The sequence below is a fragment of the Psammomys obesus genome, unplaced genomic scaffold (assembly GCF_907164565.1).
Source record: "Psammomys obesus unplaced genomic scaffold, mPsaObe1.curated_primary_1811, whole genome shotgun sequence".
In the NCBI taxonomy this organism is placed as follows: Eukaryota; Metazoa; Chordata; class Mammalia; order Rodentia; family Muridae; genus Psammomys; species Psammomys obesus.
This window is the reverse complement of record NW_026596155.1, coordinates 7,317,610-7,333,108: the sequence shown is the minus strand read 5'-3', so window position 1 is coordinate 7,333,108 and position 15,499 is coordinate 7,317,610.

Below are 15,499 nucleotides of genomic sequence, written 5' to 3'. Positions count from 1 at the left end.
TCACAACTGGAAGATTCTGTTGATCAAAAAGACAAGGTTTAAAACAGTTAGTTTTTTTTTTTCTACTTAGAGAAACAGCAAATAGAATTGTAGCTCTGAGGTGACTGTATCTACTCTGTAGATCAAAATGCTGTCTGTTATGGTGAGATCTCAGGAGCCTCAGCTATCAGCTTCTCTGCTTGCTTGAGCTTGTGTGGAAGACACGAAACTGCATTTGGTTCCTGAAAATTCATGGAGAATTCTGTAGTTTTCAAGCTGTTTCCTCCATTAACTGGGGGTCTGGAGCATTGCCTCTCTTCCCTCACTCTAGAAGAAAGCTAATAGCGTTGAAGACCATCCAGAGCCTACTCCTTGCTTTCACTGCCTAGCCAGATCCTTCACTGAGCTGTGGCAGGCCTGGAGGGTGAGACTGAGACTTTCTCCCTCTGTTCCTGTCTTTTGTGATGCCAAGAGGATGAACCACAGGTCTCCTGCCTGGTAACCCCTTCCTCCACCAGCTACTCTCTCCAGCCCCTCTGTTTTTATTCTTTACAGAACTGCCTGCTAATTCCACACATTGGATTTCTGCCCAGCAGCTCTGTCTGTTACCAGAAGTTCTAGCTGTTCTCCAGTTCTGATTCCTGCTCCAGACCTTGCATTCCGGAAGGAGTGAGAGGCTCCATTGATAAGACATCCTGGCCAGCAGCTACTTAAGAGGGCTGTGGGAGGGTCTCAGGCTGACTTTGAACTTATATATCAGGCTAAACTTGAACTTGAGAGCAGAAGACTAGCCTCTAACTAGAAAGCTGAACTTACTCCTTCCCCTTCCCCCCAAGCTCAAGTTTTCTAACACTAGAAGGGTCAAAATCTCTAGTATTTTGGGGTTCATTTCACAGAGGATCTGAGGGTGCTAGGTTAAAGACTTTCCCTTTAAACCTCAGTCTCATACTTAACTCACTCCAGCCAATGGGAATGGTCTATTGGGAGTTGTTACTTATTTTATCAGATTTTTTTTTCTTCCAAAAATTTCTAGGCCAGTGTCTGATTAGATAATCTCCTGAAAGAGCTACCATATAGGAAATATCAAAGCCAACGCCATGGCTGCCAATCCGTAAAGATGAAATCTATTTCAAATCAAAGATCTTGCCTTAATTTTCTTTTTTGGCCTGCAGTGTATAGCAATGTTCAGTTTACAGTGGGAATTCCACACCTTTATTTCACTGAAGGAGGAAAGCCCTGTGGTGGTGAAGAGTCTTCTGCCTTGGGCTTTGATTTCTGCAATTATTTGTTTCACACTTTCTCATTTGAAATGTTCTCGAGCCAGTGAATAGTGATACTAAATAGCAATAGAATGACAATTGATTTTACTTTTAAGCTGAGAAAATCTGCCCACTCAGTAGCAAAATTTAGTCCATAGTATTCACTTACTTTAATGGCAGGAGTTCAGCTCCGGTTGCAGTGTTTATCAAGAATGCTTATTTGAAGCTATGCTGATTTGAAGCTATTCTGAAGCTGCATCTGCAATATTTTCCACGTGCCCCAATTTCCCTGTCCGTAACATCTGTTACAACTGGTGATCCCCCAGGAATACCTGTGGAAAAAAATATGAGCTACCAATTAGATATTTCTATATACAAACAACACCTGTTACTTCCAACCCCAGTGACTTAATATGCCAATGTGCTGAAATCAGTTGTATACAGTAAGCAACCAAGTTAAGGGGATAAAAACAGCCCACGTTATTAATTATTCATTTTTTTCCCCCTGTGTTCAGGATTGAACCTGGGACCTCGTACTTGCTAGCGAAGTAATCTACCACTGAGCAACACTCTCAACTCTTGCTTAAAAACCCAATTCCTGGATAAGAAAGAGGGAGGCAGACAATGGGCAGAGAGCTGGGAGTATAGCATACAAGGAGTCCCACATAGCTGCCTGTGGGATCATGTGACCTGTGGGGGTCATCAGTCACGTGCTTCACAGTAGAGAAAAGGTCTGCCATGTCTTGTTCTCCTAACATAGTCAGTGTCTTTGATTACATTAAAATCATTTTGGACATGTGACCCTTATTCACGAAACAGAACATCTGGTCAGCATTAGAAATAAGTCAGCGCTGTGTTCAATGGTACCTTCCTTCAGCTATCCTCCTGCTCCACCCTGCATTTACCTCAGTCTGTGTCCATGTAGAAGCCTGAAGACAATCTCCTGTGTTGCTTCTCAGACATCCTCATTCACCTTTTTCCTTTTTTTTTTTCCTTAGGCAGGATCTCTCACGAGCCCACTCTCTCTTTCTCTCTCTCTCTCTTTCCTCCTCTCTCTTTCTCTCTCCCTCTCAAAAACTTTTTATTGATTCTTTGTGCATTTCACATCATGCAGCCCAATCCCACTCATCAACTCCATCCTCACAACCTCCTCCCCCAAAAGAAAGAAACAAACAAACAAACAAAAAAATCCCGTCATGGAAACTGTAGTGTGTCGTGGTGTGTCACTCAGTATACCCTTGTCCACGCATCTTTACTTGCAGTGAGTCATTGGTCTGGTTTGAGGCTCCTGGCTTCTGTTATCAGTACTGGATCCTTACCAGGACTCTTCTGTTATTGCCTGTTATCCTGTTACTGCCCTGGGTCATGGAGAGCGCGTAGCTTTGCATCTGCAGGACTGGCTCTTTCACATACTCCAGCAGTTCATAGATGTTGGGGTGGACCAACTCGAAGCCCTGGATCTGGGCCTGCGTGGTAGTGGAGATGGTCAAGCTGCCAGCTCTCCCACACCCACACTACCAGGGCCAACGCCCTGCCCCAGCTAGCTCACCCACTGCCCCAGCTGGTAAGGATAGGGCCAGCTCTCCTGTGCTCATACCCTCAGGGCTGGCTTTCCCGAGCCCGTCACCAGGGCCAACTCTGCTGTGCTGCCCAGGTGAGGTTCAGGAATCACTCCCTCAAGAGCTGCAGCGAGCCCTTGGGGCGGGGCCAACTCTCCTGAGTAATGAAGTCAGCACAGGGTGGGGCCAGCTCTGCACAGCCTTCGGACATCGACGTGGTCTCTGGTGGCAGCCCGGACCAGGGATATCCACATGGCCTTTGGTGGTAATATATGAGCCATGGACGTTGACACGGACCCCTGCTGCTGCATGATCATGCGCCCGGACATGGCCCTCAGTGGCAGCTTGGAAAGTTACCTCGGCTTCAGGTAGCAGGGCAGGCTGCTCACACGAGGCTATTCTTCTTCTTCTCCACCCTGGCCTCTCCAGTTCTGTCTCTCTTTCTCTTTCTTCTCTCCACCACATACTTGCTCTTCCTCATCAAAGTGGTTCCCGCTTTGGGCAACCACGAGGCGGACCTTTGGGCGTCTTCTGCCTGCCTGCCCCACCTTTTTTTTTTTTTTAAATGCGGGGTAGGGAATCAAATTCAAGTCCTAATCTCAGTGATCAGGGATTTCTTTGTATCAAAATATGTAGGTCAATGAACAAAAATGTCAGAGCACAGCTTAGTGGGGGCAGGCAAATAATAATTATGACGAATGTAAGATGTGTTATGAGAGCTACGAAGAAGGAGAAAGCAGCCGGGTGGTGTGGTCATGGCGGTGCACACCTTTAATCCCAGCACCTGGGAGGCAGAGGCAGGCAGATCTCTGAATTCGAGGCCAGCCGGTCTACACGGCAAGTTCCAGGACATCAAATAAATCCTGGCTACACAAAATAAGTCCTGTCTCAACCTTCCCGGCAAGATTACTGTAGGGTCAGATGGTAGGTCTGGGGGAGCTTGTGGCCATATGGTAGGCAGCAACTGTTGGGATCACAGCTCTTCTGCACCAGCTTCCCCCAGGCCACCTCACGGGATGCTGCTAAGACCCTTCATAACCCCCAGTCTCTCCGGCTCTGCTCCCAGAGCCCTTCCTGCCTCTGCTGAAGCACTCAGTGTTCTGCCTCGTGTGCGGTGTGACTGCATCCGGTTTTTCTTCAGCTTGTAACTCCTTAATAAAGAGGGAGCATCCTATTAGCCATTTTATCCCTTTTGGAGTCGCACACACAGAGCTGCTGGCTTAGTGAGTGTCGGTTGACTGATGGATCCTAAATTGAACATGAATTGGAAAAGTTCTGGGTGGCTTATAGAAGACAATCTTGATGCTAGAATTAAAAAATGTAAATTTGGCATATGGATACTTGGTGCAGATGCTTTGCTGGAAAATGTCCTTATTTTTTGCTCTCACAGAATTTCTAGTTTTTTACAAACCCCACATATTAACATGTCCAACAAATCAAGCAAAACAATAGCATCATTGGGAGCTTGTCTCTGTAGTTGAAGTGCATTGTTCAAATAGCTCACAAAAGTAGCTGCTACTCATCATAGTTGAGGCAGGTTAACTGATGCTATTGCCTTTATTTGGCAACACGCTTTTGCCCGAGAGGATATTATTTATGTGAAATTGTCATTCTCTATGGTTCTTTATTTGACAGTGAGTAAAGTCACCAAGCTGTTTTCTTCTGTGTTTCATTCTCTCTCTCTCTCACACACACACACACACACACACACACACACACACACACACACACACAAAAGAGCTTTACACGTTCAAGAACTGTCGTGGAGACTTGTGGGTGTGTCTTACAAATAATAGCATAGTTTCTTGAAAGTATTATCATAAGCATATTTACACCTCATTACTAGCTGATGAAGCAAAGCCCTTTCCGTTACACTCACTGTATGTATGCTAATGGGATGGTGAGATAAAATACTTCTATGGGAGCAACTGAATCATAATTTTTGCATTATACTTAAAACAGCAGTTCCAGAATTTAAAATATTACCTGCACATAATTAGAATATGCTTGTAAATTGTTAGTAATATGATAGATGGAGTTAGTCATCAGCACTGCTTTTTTGAATAGAGAAATGACAACATGAAGTATTAATGGATACTTTGCTGGCATTGCTTGTGATGGAACCTTCCTATTATTTTTTTCATTTTAACATCATATTTTTATTGACTATGCAATGCTCACTTCCCACTTCTCCCAGGCCCCTCTCCCCACTGTTGTGCCCTCTCCCCTCAAAAAAACAAACAAGCAAACAAACAAAAAACACCAAAAAGCAAGTCTAGTTATGTTGTTCCTATAATCACCAGAACATGTTCAAACTCCCAGCAGCCAGTCCTTTAAGAAAAAGTGAGTCCTTCCCCACTTCCACTCCCACCAGCAGCCATCTATTGTGGAGAGCCATACTTCAGCATGCTTTTTTTGTTTTGTTTTGTTTTTGAGACAGGGTTTCTCTGTGTAGCCCTGGTTGTCCTAGACCTGCTCTGTAGACCAGGTTAGCCTCAAACTCACAGAGGTCCTCCTAGGAGCCTCTGCCTCCCCAGTGCTGGGATTAAAGGCATGTGCCACCATGCCCTGAGCTACTTTAGCATCCTTATCACAATTTTTAAGATTCTCTTTGATGGCTTTCTGTCTTTGTTACTTTTCGTGTGTGTGTATGTGTGTGTGTGTGTGTGTGTGTGTGTGTGTATCACAGAAGCCTTCTGTGCCTTTCTTTCTCACCCGTGGGTTTGCAGTCATTAATGCCACTGCAGAAGAGGCTTCCTTGTCCTTTATAGTCAGCGGGGGCATGAATCATGAACTTCCAAATGGCATATGGCAACAGCACAGACCACAGACATTAACCCCGCCTCTGGTGTTAGCACATGCCATGGCCCCCAGCATGGTCTCTTGTGGCAGTTTGGGCCATGGACATACACAAGGTCCTTAGTGGCAGTCTGACCCTCAGACATCAACATGGACCATGGACATCCAATGGCCTTCGATAAGGGCCATGGACATCAACATGGTCTTCCTGTTTTTTTGATTATTGGGGACCACAGAGTGATGGCTCATTCTGATGAAGACTTCTTTTCTCTTGAAGAGTCCCGCTGTGTTGCCTAGACTGGTTTCCAGCCACTAAGCCATGTGGGCCTCTGAACTCAGCCTCCCAGGGAGCTGGGATGATGGGTGTGCTCCGCTCCACCTGCTGCCAGATGAGAAATTTAAAATGAACTTTGAAAACAAGAAAAAGTGTTTGTTTTCCTAATTCCTTTGGTTTCTTCCGTGTCAAACACCGAACCCTAGAACCGTGAATAGACTACACAAGTGTCCTGCCACTGAGCCATGTCTCTAATCCTCATTAATATTTTTTAAATTAAACTGAAACATTCATATTTGGCTTACAAGCATTTATTTTGTATCCAAATCGCAGGTAAGTTATATGCTCCAATTAATTTCCCTTTTCTGCGGGGTATTCACTATATTCATTTTCCAGGTGTTATGTTGCTAAGGTAAGAACTCTCGTTATTGGAGACATACGTTTACAGAAGGGCTTAGAGCATGTATCCCAAGCAAGAAGGCAACATCGGTGAGAAGAGGGAATGTGTGGGTCAGAGACTGAGACGGTGGGAAGACATGGGGTGCACACCGGGAGGAGACTTGATGCTGACGCTGGAGAGCCCATGCCAGCAGGTGTGGGTGTCACACTTCCCTCTGTTTCCCACATTGGTCACTATAGCACCTCGTGTGTGTACACGGCTCTGCGCTGAGCACAACTTACACAGGACAACCCCCGGGTGTGTTACTCTTTGTTCTTGGAGCTGTGACTCCTACCAAAAGCAGGGATTGATGAAAAGAAAATAAAAATGGTGACTGTTGTTTCACTTTTCCAATGTCTTAATCACCTGTTTGATGTCACATGAAAAAGTTCAAAGTTTGTTTTGGTTTTGTTTTTTGCCAAGGCTGTAGCTTAGCGATAGACCACGAGTTGAGCCGGAATGGTACTGGATTCAGTCCTCAAGCTGAGAAAAGGAGGACAAAGAGGAGGAAAAGATGGAGGAGGAGGAAGAGAATAAAGTGGAAAAGTTGTCTTTTTAAACCTACTCCTAGCCGTGAAAGTTAAAAAAGTTCAAGCAAGAGAGCAGACATGGGGTAAGATGATCAATCCTCATTTAGAAAGACAGATGGGATGTGCATTGAACATATGACAGGAGTCTACTGAGCACATCTGAAAGACTCTAACTAGCAGTGTTTTTAAAGCAGATACAAAGACTCATGACCAAACCTTCGGCAGAGTACAGGGAATCATATGAAAGAAGGGGAGTTAGTATTATGGGGAAGGGATAGGAGCTCCACAAGGACCAAATATATCTGTGCATAGGGTCTTTTCAGAGACTGACATTCAACCAAGGACAATGTATGGATATAACCTAGAACCTCTGCTCAGACGTAGCCTGTGGTAGCTCAGTAACCAATTAGTTTCCCATAGTAAGGGGAACAAGGACTATTTCTAACAGGAACTCAATGACTGGCTCTTTGACCTCCCCACCCCCCAAGGGAGGAGCAATCCTGTTAGGCCACAGAGGAGGGCTTTGCAGCCAATCCTGAAGATACCTGATAAAACAGGATCGGATGAATGGGGAGGAGGTCCCCCCATCAGTGAATTTGGAAAGGGGCACGGTGGAGATGAGGGAGGGTAGGATTGGGGGGGAATGAGGGAACGGGACACGGCTGGGATACAGAGTTAATAAAATGTAACTGATAAGAAAAAAAGAAAATTAAATAAAAAAAAGAATTTTGATAAAAAAAAAGTTCAAGCAAATCAAATTTATAATCGAGGAATCCTCTTCAGTACAAATTTTGGTGTTATTTTTCCTATTTTGATTTAAATGTCCCATTAGAGAATTTTTCAGATATCAAATGTGTTAGTTCAAGTGTGAAAGTTTGAATGAGGCATTTGTGATACAATATGAGCACTTTTAACATACTGCCCAAATACACATCCATGTCTATATTAAATTCTTAAGTTCTGAGATCACAGTAAACATACTTACTATCACATGGGGCTAACATGGGAACTCAACAGATAGCATTATGCTTGCCTAAAAGTAGAAAGAATTTTAATAAAACGTGAACCATATATAGATTTCTTCAGTTATACAATTCCCTTCCCTTGCCAAAGTGAAGTTACTGAAGAGTGCAAGATTGGCCTTGTATCTTCTGAGGCTCCGACTCACCCCTGGTGTCTCAGCCAACATCAAGCAGCAGATGTTAGGGCAAACACCTTTGTTATCTATCCAGAGAAGCAGGTCCGCTGCTGTTAGCAGATAAGAGAGGGCATGGGAATAGATGTGGTATTGGAGTGTAAAGAGTAAACATTGTTTAAATATATTTACTATTTGTTTTTACAGGGTCTCACGTGTAGTCCAGGCTGGTACAGAACTTACTATGTTACCCCAGCAGGTCCTGAATTGGGGGCAGTCCTCAGCCTTCAGTGTTCCAAGCACTGAGCTACCGCCACACCCTGTTCTTCCTTAGCCCTTAGAGCGTGATTATTTTGAATGCAACATGCAAATGACATAATTGAAGAAGTTCAATAACAAAAAATTTGCACACAGCATAAGTTAAGAAATGGGTAAATAAAGATAACATACATTTCAGCTTAGAATAGGCTTACTTAGGTGGTATCTGATTTCACCAGAATGAAAACAAATGACAAAACTCACTTTTTAAAAAAAAAATTTATTTTTTTCACAATTTTTTCATTATATATCCCTATTGAAGCCTCTCCCTCAACTCTCCCCAGTCCTGCCCTCCCTCCCTCTTTTCCCTACCCTCTTCCCCTAATCCACTGAAAGAGGGAGTTTTCCACACCATTGCCACCTGCTCATAGCTTGTTAGGTCTCATCAGGACTGCCTGGATCCTCTTCCTCTGTGGCCTGGCAAAGCCGCATCACCAGCGGCGAGTGATCAAAGAGCAGTCAACTGAGTTCCTGATAGAGACAGCCCCTGCTTCCCTCACTTGGAGATCCACATGGAGACTGAGTTGCCAATAGGCCACATCTAGCAGGTAGTCTATGTCCTCCCCATGCATGGTCCTCCATTGGTGCATCAGTCTCTGCAGGACCCCCTGTGCTCAGATCCTTTAGCTTTGTTGCAAAATCATGTTTACACAATTTCTAGTTATACTTTATAAGGGCAATTCTGAGGAAACGTCTATAGTTGGAACCCCTTTGTGCCTTTAACCAACAATAATGAAGTTAGTCTTTATCTACACTCTGCTCCGTACTAATTGTCTCCCTAATGCATGTGTTACATTTTTTTCTGAGTCCCAAATACAAAAGACTAAATGGCATTTGTGGATTTTTTTTTTGTTGTTTTTTAGTTTTTGAGAGCTTCATACATGAGTACATTGTATTTATATCATTTCCTCCCCTCCCTTCTCCCTCCACCTCCCCCTGTACCTTCCACTCCCTCTTGACTTTATGACCTCTTTCATAATTATTGTTTATCAGCCCAGTGGTTCACCCACTTGGGGCAAGATAACCTGGCAGGAGCTAGTCCATGGAGAAAGTGGGTCCTCCTTTCTAAGTGGCCACTGGTTGCTTATAGCTCTTCACGGAAGGGAGGGCCGTTGTGAAAATTTCCCATCCATTCTGGTAGGTCAGCTGGATATTATGCAGGTCTTACATAGGCAAACATGCTGTTAGGATTTCGAAGGTGAAAAATACTGTACTGCTGTACTGAGTGAGGTAAGTCAGATCCAGAAAGACAACCACCACATGCTCTCGCTTATCTGTGGCTGCTAGCGTGTACTCTTTAGATTTGACTCTATAACCTGTAACCTCATGGGGGGTGAGGGAGGGGGACTTAACTGAGAAGAGGCAGAGGAGAGATAAATAACACTGAGGGTGTTGAAAAGGCCACACAGACACAGTATTTTAAAACCCATGGCCTCGTGGTTGTGGTGTACACCCTTAATCCCAGTCCTCAGGAGGCAGAGGCAAGTACATCTCTGAGTTTGAGGCCAGTCTGATCTACAAAGTGAATTTCCAGGAAAATCCAGAGCTATACAGAGAAACCCTGTCTCAAAAACCAACAGAACAAAACAAACAAAACTTACTTCAAACACACATCTACGCATATATGTATAGTTATATACGTGGGGTTACATTGCATGTGATAATACTCCTCCCAGGAATCACAGACTTTCTAACAAAAATCCCACTGCCAGGCCAGAGAGAACTCCTTTTGAGTGGATGGGGTGGGAGTATAGGCCACAGACATTGCTCTTAGTTCCTTACTGGAACTTGAAGATCGGACTCACTTGCTGAAGACAGCACACACTTCAGGGTACAACAGTGGCACTTAGATTTTGGGCATTACCAACAGTTATTTCAGTGGGTTTAAGACTACGTAATAGGAGAGAACTCATGCCTGGTATTGTAAATGTAGCCAAGTGTTCATGGTTGGAGAGGTCACAGACCCTCCAGACGAACCTACTACTGCAGAATTACAAATCGATATTACTTCCTAACTGTATTCCAAACACTTACCCCTGTACCCAGGGGCATGCATAGCTCTCACCTCTCATCAAAAAGCTCCTTTTTATAGCAGACAAAGCTGCCATAGAGACCGGTTAGATGCAGAGAATAATCATCTGGGCCTGTGTCAGCCTGACCTGGGACATCTAAACTCAGCTCTGTCGTGGAACCTCTCAGAGGATGGGACAGAACGGTAAGAGAACCAAGATGCTTACTGCAAGACAGTGTCTTCTAGTGGGGACAGGGGAGCTGTCATGGCGGCATTTTAAAATTCAGGCACGATGATGTGGCAAAAAGAGACAGTGAGAAAGGAGGAGGAGGGCAGAAAAGAGGGAGAGAGGGAGGGGGGAGGGGTAGGAGAAAGAAACCATGAATTATATTTTACTTGACAGTTAAGACTTACAGGCTTACATGCACTATCCAATTAAGAAATACATGCTAGGCTTCGTATGCTGACAAGTGGTAATTCTAAGAAACGCTATATTATGAAGTGGGAGACTGAAACATTACTTGAAGGCATGTCAGGTTAGAATGCTGAGTGTGTCAAATAGATGGTTACAAAAGGGAAAATGAATGCTTAGCATCAGGGGAAACACAAGAACAAATTGGGTGACAAAGGTAAGATGCTTTAGACAGAGGTAAATTAGCTAGTTCAGATCTGTGGAACCAAGTTTTCATCACTTCCCCAGGCGTTCTTTTAGTTTTACTTCAAGTTTCTCACTTATTTTTATCTTGCAGATTATATTGCTTGCAGCGGTCTGTCCTGATTTTTACATCCTTCTGTTTTTCACTCCAGAATCAGAATAAAATTTCCTTCTTATGCAGATAATGTGTGTTCTCTTCTGAGCATGTGTGAATGCATACATGGACCCATGTGTTCCAGTGTGTGGAGAATACAGAGGCCAACCTTGAATGTCATCCTCAGGCATACTGTTCACCTCTCTAGGGATGGAATCTCACCCGTTAGGATGCAGGCTGAAGAACATCTTTCCCACCCCACCCCACCCCACCCCAGTCTTTTTTTTTTTAATCGGTACTGGACATTGAATCCACAGGTCCCGCACATGACACTTATTTTCTAGACACTGAGCTAGAACGCCTGGCCACCCCTGTGACTCTTGCCATACTATAGGGATCTCACTGTAGATCAGTTTGCATACCATGAACAAAGGCTTCATATCCACAGTTATAGAACAGTGGACAGAAGCTAGAAGAAGTTGTGGATTTTGACAAAAGACTGAAGCAAAAGCTGAATCTGGTTGTCAGTCACGAATAGATTCGGGTGTATATCTACCTGAGTGCCATGAGTGTGCAGATTCAGCACTATGGGACAAATTCAAATTTTTCCCATGGGAAGAGCTTAGTTGCTTTTAAGCTTTCTCCCTCTCTACTCCACCTCTTCCTTCCTGTCCTCCTGCCTCAGAGGCCTGAGTGCTAGTATTCTAAGTGTGTATCAGACATCTTGCACAACCATAATAGAGGCCAATCTGCCAATCTTCATTACAATGGTTCTATGCATACTTGTATTCTAAGAATGGAATCTCTGAAACCGGGATTTAGATTATTCAACATATTCAGCCACTGAAGATGTGCAACAAGTATTTGTTAAATAAATATCTAGCTAACAAAAAACTAAAGGTAATCTCACTCATTATAGCAGGGTTCCCAGAGCTCTGGCAGGACACTTGTGTTGGGGGTGTGGCCAAAGAATAGGAGGTACCTTATTGTCTGTGGTCATCATGTTGTGTATTTTGTCTTTTCAAAGAGTCTGCATATGGTTAAGGGCCGGTGCCTGGTCATAACGATCTGAATTTGAAGTACGTTACAGGTCACAAGGACCTGAGGCCTGTGGCCTAATCTTGCATGTCAGTGTTCTCATCTGCATGATAGGCGCTAGGAGAGAATCTCCCTTCTAGCTTGTCAGGGAGACTGACTGAGTTAACGAACACAAAGCACTTTAGAACTGCTGTTACTTCACCAGCGCACCACCTTGGCCACAGGAGGGAAGCTCGACTACCAAAGGGCAGCAAGTGCCTGCAGTTCCAGTCCGGGACACATGCCTCCCTATGAAGGATGATATGCCTGCCGTCAGAGTAGGTGGCAGAACTTTCCTAACCCTTCCCAAGCAGGCACGTGGGGGCCAAAATACAGAGCCTGATGTTGAAGTTGTTGACCCTTTAAAATTGTTAAGAGCATGGGAAGGCGACAGGAGAGATGGCTCAGTGATTAAGAGCAATCTCCCACAGGAACAGGGTTCAGTTCTCAGCCCACACCTGGATGTTCACAATTGTGTGTAACTCCGGTTCCAAGGGGTCTGATGTTCCCTTCCGGCCTCTGTGGGTACTAGGCATGTACATGTTGTACAAACATATATGTAGGCAAAGCATCCATACACATAAAGCAATATTTAAAAAAAAATTAACCCCTCTCCCCAAATAACACAGTCACTGTTGGTACACAGTCTAAGAATGGAGAAATGAGGAAAATTCTGAGTGCTTGTGAGAAAACTCCAAGAAAATAAGTCTTGTGACCTCGGTTTCTTCAAAACACAGAATTGTTCATGGAATGTGTTTCTGTGCTCCTCCAAGGGGTACTGGACAGTCTACTTCAGCTGTTGCTGTTCATGTGCTTCTGTGGAAAAACGTGTTTTCCCATGTGTGGTTTGTCTTTGTGATTGTACACTTTACTCACGGGACTATGCTTAATCCTCAGAGTATAAATTGTCTGATGCTCTGAATAAAGTTGTCTATTCCACAAGACTTTAGCCTGCCTCATTTTTAGGCCCCGTCCTCCCAGGCTTAATCGGCCAACTAGAGCCATAAACAGGTCAGGATATAGGTGAAGCTGTACTGCAGAAATGCATTTCTGGTCAAATGCGCCATTGTGTCACTTTTTCCAGAGGTACTGTGAGTACCTCTGTATCTCAAACTTATCTATCTTTATCTTATGCTGTAAATGCCTTGACCTGCTGAGCCATCTCAATGGCTCCACCACCTTTAATTACAAGATACTGTCAAACATTTATGGATCGAGCATGTATGTATGCACAGTCAGAAGACAACTTACAGGAGCTGGGTTTGTATCATGTGGGCTCCAGACACTGATCTCAGGCTGTGAGGCTTCTATGCATATTTGCTCACAGCTCAGTGGATGTCTTGGTAGTGTTCAGTTTTCGGCAGGGTCCTAAACATTAGCTTTAGCTTTCAAAATCCCAAGTGGGATATGTGGGCTCAACGAAGTGATTTTGTTTACCAAAGCAATGATGGCATTATGATTATAGACATTTATTCTAGTGTTCTGATGAGGTTAAGTTGTATGAGGCCCAAACTGCTTATTAAGCTGAATCCAGTTTTGAATCGCACTAAGTGACTCAATTTCTCCATTATTCTGCTTGAAAAACACAACTAACTGTTGGAGGAATGTGACTCCTGTGCCTCCTCACAGTAAGGAAGATGGCCAGCTCATTTCTAAATGGAAACTCCCAAGTGCCACAACATATCAATCATCTGACATATAATCCGACTTCCACTGAGCTGGAATGCACTTTAAAGGTCAGGCCTTAGGACGAAGAATGTCAGTTTCGTGGGTTGTGCGGCAGAAATGCCTAAATCTGGAGCACTGTGAGTGCTGGAGAAACAGCTTCTCTCTCAACAGCAGAGGGGAAGAACGAACAGAGGGTTATCAGCTGACAGACTTTTGCTTCATCACATTTCCTAATGCCTCTGCCTATATCTCATTAAAAAGGGAAAGAACTACGGATGGAGTATCACGGCCATCTACTTTCACAGGCGGGCGCTGGAATTGGGAAACATTATCAGGCCTATATTTTGAGAAAACTACATCAGGGGTGGAAAAAAATCTAAACTTTTAAGAAATTGGAACCTTTCGGCACAATTACTATTATTACTACTTTAAATAAAAAAAAAACTTGCCATGCACTCCAAGCTGGTCTCGAATTCACGGTTCTCCTCCTTCAGCTACGATCTGACTTGGGCTACCGCACCTGCTTTCTACATAATAGAAAGCAGGCCAAACTAGACCTGGTAGCGATGCATGCTTATAATCCCACTATCTGTGGGCACAGTGGCGAAGACAGGAAGATCACATGTTCAAGGTTAGCTCAGGTACGTAATGAGTTCCAGGCCAGCCCAGGCTACATGTGACTTTATCTCCACAAAATAAAACCACCACCAGAAAAGTGGGCTGGAGCGAAAATCCCTTTTCTCTTTGCACACTTTCTACATTTTGCCTTCCTTTCCATTCCCAAATACATTCTACCCACATTCCCGTGCCCATCCCGCAGACACGAGACTCTTAAATTTCTGAAAAGTGAAGCAATCAGGCATTCTTTTCAAATAGGCAAATCTTTTTGTTAGGGTGGGACCATAAATTGCTGCCCCTGTTTCCAAACAGTCCTAAATCTGCCGTACTGTAAGGATCTGACCCTCACCTACTTTTTCTGAATGGCCCAAAGCGAACAGCTAAGAATTTTGATGCTCCAGGCTACAAGCCAGCTGCGTGACCTTGGGCGACTGGATTGTTTTCCCAGCCAATAAGGATTAATGATCTTTAAAAAAAAAAAAAAGATCTTAATACCTGTTCTGAACACACAGAGGGCTTTTAAAGCTCTCCTAAGTAATTTTTAAACCGCAGAACGCTTCCGAGAGCAAACATCCGTTACAGTGCGAGGACACCTGGGCTCTGCAAATCGCCCATGGGAACCTGCGAGCTACGCGCTCCTCCTTCGCCCACGCTCGGGGGCGCCCGGAAAACCGATTCTCTCGGGACAGAGTCCGGAAAACTGGCTGAGACCCGAGGCCCGCAGTTTCCGAGAGAGGGTCAGGTTGCTGGAGACGTTTCGGGACCCCAGAGCGACACACAAGGTCCTGATCCGGGCAGCCCCGCCCACCCGGGCTAGGACCACCTCCTGCTAATAACCCGGACCCCGGACTCCACTCCCATCCCCAGCCCCCACCGTGATGTTACCCCGGTCCTCCTCCACGTGACACGGGCCGGAACCGTCACTTCCGGCGGCGCGGACGGCGCGCCTGCGCGCGGCGCCCGGCTCTGCCAGCGGTCGGCACCGGCGCCGCGCCCCCCAAAAGCCGCGAGAGGCGGGCGGCGTCGCCCCGAGCCCGGCGCGGACGCGCTGCGGTCTCCGGAGTGCGCAGGCCGCGAGGCCCGG